This window comes from Ictalurus punctatus, unplaced genomic scaffold (genome assembly GCF_001660625.3).
Source record: "Ictalurus punctatus breed USDA103 unplaced genomic scaffold, Coco_2.0 Super-Scaffold_100, whole genome shotgun sequence".
NCBI classification, from domain to species: domain Eukaryota; kingdom Metazoa; phylum Chordata; class Actinopteri; order Siluriformes; family Ictaluridae; genus Ictalurus; species Ictalurus punctatus.
Window position 1 is genome coordinate 1,658,776 of NW_026521086.1, and position 9,814 is coordinate 1,668,589.

The 9,814-nt window shown below is 38.9% G+C and overlaps 1 long non-coding RNA gene across 1 annotated transcript; it reads right to left on the reverse strand.

Moving 5' to 3' along the window:
• Positions 1-5,244: 5,244 nt before the first annotated feature.
• Positions 5,245-7,990, reverse strand: LOC128629719 (uncharacterized). Its single transcript, XR_008394098.1, has 2 exons — positions 7,851-7,990; positions 5,245-5,374 (listed from the first exon to the last, which is right to left on the reverse strand). It is a non-coding gene; the product is annotated as an uncharacterized LOC128629719 (long non-coding RNA).
• Positions 7,991-9,814: the final 1,824 nt, after the last annotated feature.

Consider the following 9,814-nt stretch of genomic DNA (forward strand, 5'->3'; position numbering starts at 1 on the left):
GATTTGTTATTCTGTTTTAGCGGCACTATTTAAGTATAACCTTACTTTATCCTAAAATCCATTGTTTGCTCCCTGCTTATAGCAACTAAAATAAATAACAGTGAGTGTAAAAGTGGCTGTCATTTAGCAGCTAAAATAACTTTATATTGCTGTAATGTTTTTAATGTATAAACTGATTTAAAGTTGGGTTTATATTGGACATTCACTGCACATTCGAGCGTCTCTCTTCTATTTCTCAAGAAATAAACACAAAAAGGACAAAATGTGTGTGTAGCTGGCGAGGTGACTTTGTAAAGAAATACTACGCGCATGCGCACGTAAGCATTCACGTCAACATGTCCGCCATATTGATGAGGGAAAGACCGCGCTGTAAACGGCGGAGCCGTGGTTTTTCTGGATAATAATTTACCGGAGATGATAACGGCATCGTTTTCCAAAACTTGCCCTTTGAAACCCGTTTTCCAAAGTTTTCAGGCCCCGATACGCCATCGTCATGGAAACGAACAGCCAAACCGCATCAGAAGTTTTCGGTTTTTATTTGAAAACGTTGTGGTGTAAACGGCCCCTTAACAACTACAGCAAAATGCTGCTTTTATTGCTTAAGTCTTTCTGTAAACAAATAGAAATGAAATAGAATTTTTATGATTCACACTATATTACACTCCATTCTTCTTCTCAAACACAACACCATTTTTGAAAATAATCAAGATTTTTTTTTGTTAAAAAATCAATTTCATGATGCAGCTTATTATTAGAGCTGCAACTAACGATTTTTTTTTTTTTTTTACAATCGATTAATTGGTCGATTATTTTTTCGATTAATCTGATGGGGGCAGGGCAAACTTTCAGTGCCTTTTTTTTGTTTATTTAAAATAAAATCCACAAACTGAGTGTTACAAATATAAATTCAGACTAAAACTTTACACAGATGTTTGTCCAAAACAGAAAAGAACCCAATACACACACACACACACACACACACACACACACACATAATATATATATATATATATATATGTGTGTGTGTGTGTGTGTGTGTGTGTGTGTGTGTGTGTATAAACATTTATAAATAGTTAGATAGATAGCATTATTTTTTATGGATGCACAAAAAGCACAGAATTAAACTCCAGTCCTAAATGAATAATAAAATCTCACTTTCACTGCACCTTGTGGTTTCTGTATCTCGGTGTCTTTAGACATTATTTTACTTTTGATCATAATGTTTGAATTAGACATTACAGATCTTACTCGCGCTACACTCTGTATCAGCGCGTCTACACCGCGCGTGACCAGCAACGCAGCCTCGTTACTAACACTTTATTTTCAGTGCTTTTTTAACTGTAAGTAGAAGTAAATTTTGTTATCAGACTCGGATATCCATGTTAATATTTTTAATACTGATTAGTGTTAAATGACGGGAAAGAGTCAACACATGGGATGATCATGCAGGACCATGGCACCAAACGTCTCCAAATGACACAAAACCTCTAAAAAAAATAAAACCTCTCTAAATGGCACAAAGCCGTTAAAAATTGCAGACTTCTAGAAATAGCAAACATTAATTTTTATTTATTTATTTTTTGTTAAAGGTACAAAACAGCCTCTCCAAATGGCACCAAACATCTCCGTTTGATTTTCTCAGCCTCTGTCATGTCGAGTTTGGGCTTGTTTGAAAGCTAGAAGTATCTACAATTGGTCCAAGTGGGTGTCAATCAAGTTAGACTGCCAATTATAATTTAGGAGGCGGGTTGTTCAGCATAGCCAAAGCAGATTAGCTGCTTTTAGAATGTGTCTCAGTTCCGTTTATGGCTAATTACTAAATTCCAGAGGAGATGGATATCAAAACACTTAATGCATTTTGAAGAGGACATTTGTGACTAAATATGGAACTTTGCATTTGTTTTATTCAATAAAGCTGATGGACTTTATACCGATGGAAATGTGCATGATTTATAAAACCGCGAGTGAACTGGGTTTTCGTCTATGTAGGAAATGTAAGGTAGTAAACGTTTACACAAGACCGATCTTTGGTTTAAATGTTAATTTTATTGTGGCAGTTGTATACGGTGTTTTACTGTCAAAAAAGCTTTACTCCTGATCTCTGATTTATCTCTTTCTCAATGTTTTTCATGGAGAGGTGTGAATCGTTTGCCCAGCAGGGAGCTCAAACCCCGCCCCTTTCCCATCCCCCTGCTCACTAGCAGTTAAGCACACAGTCATGAAACTGCACACACAGAAAGTCGTTTTCCATTCCGTCGGCGGAATGAACGCTAGTGTCGGGGCGAAAGCGGTTAAAAACTTATTATACAAATTATTAAATAAGTTTTAATTGAAAATACATTTGATCGTAGAGGAAAAGGTAATTTCTCTAACTCGGTGCAGTTCGTTGGTTGAAATGAATTTAAAGTTGTCATAACTCAAAATGATTGATGTTTTGCAAACTGTTTCGTTAATGTTTTGTTGAGCCTGAACATTTGTTTTTAGAGAGTACTGACAACCTTCACAGCCGTATTAGACCTGTAGTCCAGCAGTGTAGTGAGTGTGATCTGTTTGGAATGGTTTGAGCTTTGGATAGAGCAAGCTAAATAAAACACTTAATACACATGGGTAATAATGTCTGTTTTTATATTATTTAAGGTTTTATGCGAAACATAATCCAAAATGATGTACAATTAAAGGTTAGTATAATTAGCCTACACTGAACAAGTTAAGTGATATATGTGCACACATACTAATCATGGGTCCAAATATTGCTAAATTTGGCTGAATTATAAAAGCCATTAGTCGTACTGAATGAAGAGTCGTTTGGGAGTTTATTGCTGAGCCGAATGAACTGACTCACTGAAAAGAGCTGGAATAACCATAACTAATTTGTGTATCTTTGATTCCTGTATGTGTCTATAAATCTTTACGTGCCCTGATGTTTCCATGGCAACTGGTCACTCGTCACGATTGCAATGAACTCAAAGCAAAAAATAAATAAACAATAATAATAATGTAACTGCTGTTTTTCTAAGTTGAGCAGTGTAAGTGTGAGTTCTTTTGGCGTGAGGTATTCGTGTTGCACAGTGATGAATAATTTGCTGTATATTCCTCTTTAAACAGTGCCTATGTCCAGTGATGAATAATTAGTAAGATTTGATGGTAATATTAGTCTACACTTATTTTCAAACTTTTTGTAACACATTTTCTGTCTATTACAGATGTGTTGAGTCCTTCACATTAGAATAAGATGAATAGTTAATGTTGAATTAGGATTTGCATGGATTACATGTGTCTGGATTGGACAGTGTTGCATGTTACGTGGTGGTTTCTTTTGCTGCTGATGTGACCTGTTGTTGTGCTGATGTGGGTCTCACTGCAGTGACATGTTTGTTAGTTTAGTTCAGTTACAGTCTCTTTGCGCTCAGTGAAGGAAACAAATTTGTATTAAATTGAAACCAAGCTCATAGTAGATAAATTTTGTTAGACTAGTTAAATACACATGCGCATTACTCCTGATTAGAGAGATTTACAGAAAGTGAACAGTTTAAATGTCATGTATGAAGGGTCTGAGTGATATTTTGAGTGTGGTACAGTTGTAAGTTAATAAGGAACAAAGGGGTGCATGCACGTCTACCCTTTAAACTAAACACTATTGTTGTAGACAGTAAAAACAAATTCAGTAGGATGTTTTGAATAAAAATGAGTGGGATAAAAGAGACTAGAGAACTGTAAATACATGTCTAGATCTCAACCTCATTTACTCTATTTTAGTTCTGTATTATTGGGATTATCACTCGTTAGCACAGATGGGATATTAAGATGTTAGATTAATGTACATCACAAATAGTCCTAGACTAAAGGATTTGGTTTTTTCATTCACCAGAAGGATATTAAGAGAGGAATTCAGGAAGGGAGAAGAAGGAATCTTTGTTGTATTTTGTTGTATTTTTGCAGACAACAGACTAGAACTCTTTGACAGATTAACTAAACATGAGAGTAGAAGACCCCTTTATGAGAGGGGGTATTCCAACAAATGATATTTGATTAGAGATTACACGAAGATGAGAGAACTGAAGGGATGGGAGATTAAATCAAGTATTACAAGAAAAGCAGGGAATTAGCCATCACCTGTGGAAAGAGCCATTTTATTTATTTATTTATTTATTTAACCTTTATTTAACCCGAATAGCCTCTCTGAGATTACTTCAATAATTTTTAAATGATTTAATAGACCAGCATTATTTAATCTCTGCAGCAATATTTCATGATCCACTGTGTCAAGCCTTTGATAAAACAATAAACAGGGAAGTGCAGTAATCACCTTTATCTAGAGATTACACAATATTGTAAAATAGTAAACTAATATATTTATCTTTCATATCAATTCTGTATTTTATTCTTCATATACACATCACAAAAAATAGTACAAATCTAATCAGCCCATTTGATCTATGCCAAATATCTTAGTTCTGAAAATCTTTTCAGCTTGCTTTAGGTAGAGTTTCAATTTTCAGTCTCAGTCGGACCTGGACAGAGTGCACCTTCTCCTGAAATCTTGTCCCCGACAGCAGAGCCACTTATTGGCAACTAAATCAAAGATTAAAAGAAATATTTACAAAAGATTTATGAAGTTGCTTGGATATCAGTGAGCACTGATTTTGTTTCCAATTTTCAGTAAAATTGAGTACATTAATAAAAATAACCAAATACGCCAAGCATTTTCTGCAGAGGTGCTTACTGGAAACTTACCCCACGTACTGCCTACAAAAACCTAACCCTAACCCTAACCCAAAAAACCCTAAAGCCCTAACTCTAACCTTAACCCTAACCCTAACCCCCTAACTCTAACCTTAACCCTAACCCTAATCAGCCCGTGCCTCATGTTTGCAATTCGCTCTACTGTTATTTTCCCTTCTGGTCGGCCTGTTCATAAGAATCATTATTTGATTAATTACAACTCCCAATAAGGACAAACACGGGCAAAGGCATACCTATGCCACCCCAGAATCCCTTGAAAGAAAAAGAAAAAAGAATTAAAAAAGAGATTAAAACAATTGAAACCTAAATGGAGAAATAAATAAATAAATAAATAATGGGAAAACCCACATGGGAGGTTACGACACGCTCCCAGCGTCCATCCAAACTCCTGTACCAGACAGGAAAAAGACCCTATCCCTATCAGGGACCGCGAACGGGACAGTTCTGACGCACGAAGGGGAATCCGTGTCACTCCACTACAGCCTGACAGGCTCAACAATCCCACCGGGAGGCACAAGAAAAAAGACACACGGCATGCAGACACGACATGACCCTAAAAATATACTCACTGAGTCCAATGGAACTCTTTCCGGGTCACCGTTCAGTAGGTCAACCTGTGCCGGTATAGTTCCTGGAGAAAAAAACAAAAGAGAAAAAGAATGGTGGGAATGGACTGGCTGACATGGGGGTGAAACCCAGTGGAGTGAGCGACATAAGATGGCCAGTGCATACAGGTTAGCGTCTACCCTGACCCCTAACACTAACCCTAAAGCCCTAACCCTAACCCTAAAGCCCTAACCCTAACCCTAAACCCTAAACGCTAACCATAACCCCAACCCTAATCAGCCCGTGCCTCATGTTTGCAATTCGCTCTACTGTTCTTTTTCGTTCTGGTCGGCCTGTTTATAAGAATCATTATTTGATTAATTAAAACTCCCAATAAGGACAAACACGGGCAAAGGCATACCTATGCCACCCCAGAATCCCTTGAAAGAAAAAGAAAAAATAATTTAAAAAGAGATTAAAACAATTGAAACCTAAATGGAGAAATAAATAAATAATGGGAAAACCCACAGTACACAAGTGGGAAACAGTAATTTAATAAATAATACTATTAGTTTAAAATCTAAATAAAACAATGCAAAAAGCCCCACTACATAAAACAGCTAATTTTCTGATTGGCCCAGGGCTGTTATCTTTCAAAAACCACAAAAACATGGGAGAGCCTCCTATTGGCCAATTCAAACAGAGTCCCGCCCCCTATACTATAAAAAGGGACAGTTGCGGAGGCAAAAGCTCACTCACAGCTCATCGAGAGAAAGCCTTTAAACACTACTCATACTCTTTTAATGCTCAATCTATTTCAGTAAATCTGCTTCCAGCTCTTTGAGAGAAAGCCTTTAAACAATACTCATACTCTTTTAATGCTCAATCTATTTCAGTAAATCTGCTTCCAGCTCTTTGAGAGAAAGCCTTTAAACAATACTCATATTCTTTGGATCCTCAATCTTTTCGGTTAATTGATTTCAAATAATAACAAGCCTGCCTGAAGAAGGTTCCAGGAGAACCGAAACGTTGCGCAACGGCTTGTTAATTTATCCTCACTCCAGAATTCAAGGAAAGTGATTCCACTGATTCAGAATAAAAATTCCTCAAAATACAATTGATGACAAAGCATATAATACAAATTAAGCCCTATTAACCGGGAGAATAACAGAGATCTAATACAAATTAAGCCCTACTTCCCTGAAAATTAAAAAGCACATAATACAAATTAATCCCTATTGACCTGAAATAAAAATTCCTCAAAATACAATTGATAATACTGTATATAATACATAATTGCACAATTACTTCCCTGAAAAAGTACACGATACTAATTAAGATCCTACTTACCTGAGAACACAAAAAAACATTAAAAAATAATAAATAAGTCTACTTATCTGGTTCCAATCTCCCCAAGAGTCCTCTCACACCGAAAACATAGAAAAAAGGTCCAATTTGATCAATTTAGATCCACAACAAGTCTACCAACACACGTACACATATATATTAGAAAGAATAAGACACTTAAACCATGGCTTGGCCAGAGAGAGACGGTTGGACTATGGTCAGACACGGACGCAAACGTGCCGTCCAGAGCATGGCTCGGCCCACGCCCCGTTCCCACCGCGACATAGAGCACCGTGCACCGGGGGAAAGAGTGCTCTCCTACGCGGAGATGGTCAAATACGGAGGCGGTTAGAGCACGGCCCCTACTCACTATCATGACTTTGATCGTCGGCCAGACAGGCCGCGATGTTTTGAATCCCGGGCCCGTTCGAGGCCCTCTACCTCGGTGCCTCGGTATATGGTGCGCTCGCACCCGAAAAACAAAAAATCACATCGCTGGCAGGACCAAAAACTAAACAACAATTGGAATCAGGTGTGGCTCCTGCTAGATTGGAACGAAAAGCTGAAGATTGGACAACGCTGCATAAGACCAATCAGCATATAGACATATTTGCATATTAAATATAAAACATTGACTATATAGATGGCTGATCGCGGAAAATGTACACCTCTCATCACAGTTTGCATGCTAGCTTGTCGCTAACAAAAGACAGACACGGAGAGCCCTCATGTTCTCACGTTTCCGCCCCTGTTCACGGGGCAAGCGTGCCCTGATGGATAATGATGTGTTTACAAACAGCAAAGAAGCACTAAGAACACACATGGGAAGCAGAAAGAGACATAGGAGGCCTGCTGAGAAGCCTATGGCACATTCTGTTGACCAATTTATTTTCAGGTAGGTGATTCCTTCCTTTTGTGCCAACTACCATAAAGTACTGCGAGAAGCTCCAATCCATGCATTGGCCAGGAATCAATCCCAGGTCAACTGCTTGGACGGGAGCTATGCTCACCACTATACCACCAATGCCACACTGGGCAATTCAGATCTGGTGAACAAAAGTTTAAGGGTGTGCTCTTCGCATCCGAAGACCATAGGCAACAGCCAAAGCACCCACCTACCGTGGTTTCTGTAGTGTAGTGGCCTCACATGCAAAAGGTCCCTGGTTTGAGACCGGGTAGAAACAAGCTAGGAGTTTTGAACTTTGCTTTATTACCTGACCGGTTGTCATCACTGTAGGATCAGGTCCTCTAGGAACAGCCGGAAAGCGAGACCTCGGACAGAGCAGATTTCCTTCTTTTGTGCTTTTGTAGCAAAGCACATAACATTTGCTTACCAAATGAAAGGGGGTCTCTGGTTTTCCCCAGAAAGTGGAAGCCTGGCTCTTTCATTGCTCAACAAGACTCTGTGCGTGACTGGAAAATTTTCCGTAAAGTTCTGGTCACCAAGTTCACCTATCAGCGAGAGGTCTACGCCCGAAAAAGGCTGGGAGCGGTTTCCCTTCCATTGAGCCTTTTGTAGCAAGGCAGATAACAGCTGCTTGCAAAATCACAGGCAGTCTCTGCTTTTCCACTGAATGTGGAAGCCTGGCTCTTTCCTTCATCAAGAAGACAAGAGTAATGATGTGCTTGATTCGAGGGGTAGGGGTAGACATGGCCAGGGAATAAGAGAAACAATACAGAGCAGCAAGTAGTTACACAGACTCCTGAATGTTCTCCATAACCATACATTTCATGTAAACACCAACCAGAAAAACTGAAAATATATGTACACACTGTATTTCACAATAATTAACAATGGTCAAGTCCATCAATAACGCAAATGTCCAAGTCTGTTAATTTCAGTACCCCAACTAAACTTTCTAATCTTACGGTTCGGTCCCCATTTGGGCGCCACTCTGTAGCGTGGTACCTTATGGGGTTTGGACGCCAGACAGTTCAAATTAACCGTCACTCATAACTTATAATTTGGACATCACTCAGAATAAGGCTACTCAATTCTTACAAAATAAGTTTATTATTATTTATGCAGTAAACATAAGAAAATACAGATCGTTTCAGTCATAGAAACCGAAATAATGAAAACCAAAAAGTTCCCCTACGTGGGATTAATAAACGCACCCATAAGGAAACAAGGCTCTATTCATAAAAGAAAATTTTCACACACAAAAGGCAGAAAAAAAACATTTAACCCCAAAATAATTCTTAACCAAAACAAAAAAGTTGTTCACTTTGAAGCTGCACTTCAATGGCGGTGATTTAGGCGTACGGGAGTTCGTGAACCCGAAAGCATGGGAAAGAGCAGTCAGATTCCGCTTAACACTCGGAGTTCTTTACAGACAGTAACATCCAACGATTTAAACATACTGGTTCTCCACAAAAGTATTAAAGAAAGGATCTCAAACCCGTGATGTGCCTCCGAACCCTCAAAACTCTGCTCGCTAGTTTATTCACCTTGGCAGAATATTCCCGAAGTGTTCGCCAGCCTCCTGAATCAATATCCACAAGGTTATAATCCACAGTAAGAGCATTAGCATGGTCCTTGGCAAACACACACCATCAGTTCCGCCATTCCCACCTGGCTCTCATTTCCGCGTCCCGCTTTCTCTCACCTAGTCACCTGTTCTTTTTATTGCTTCCTAAGACCCCACCCTTCTCTTCATCTCTTTTTCTACTTCCGTTAATTAAAACACCACGGAATGGAACGGACTCCGCTTCTGCGTCACTAAATGGTAAAATGGTAAATGGCGCACTTATATAGCGCTTTACACTGTGTCTCATTCACCCATTCACACACCAGTGATAGCAGAGCTGCCATGCAAGGCGCTAACTTGCCATCGGGAGCAACTTGGGGTTCAGTGTCTTGCCCAAGGACACTTTGGCATGTGGAGTCATGCTGGCTGGGAACCGCCAACCCTACGATTAGTGGACAACCCGCTCTACCACCTGATCCACAGCCACCCCTGGCACTGTGCAGCTATCTGTTACAAATGAATGGGAAAATTCAAGGATGTTGTAATTGGTAAGTTGTGATGTCAAAAGTATCTGTACCAAGTTGATACTAAAATTTTAAAAAGAATGATACGATCAGTTTTTTTTTTCAGTACCGGCTGTACCAAGTATTCTCCTGCTTTCTGATTGACTTTCTTTTGTAAGTATTAATTAACCGTGATTTCCACTC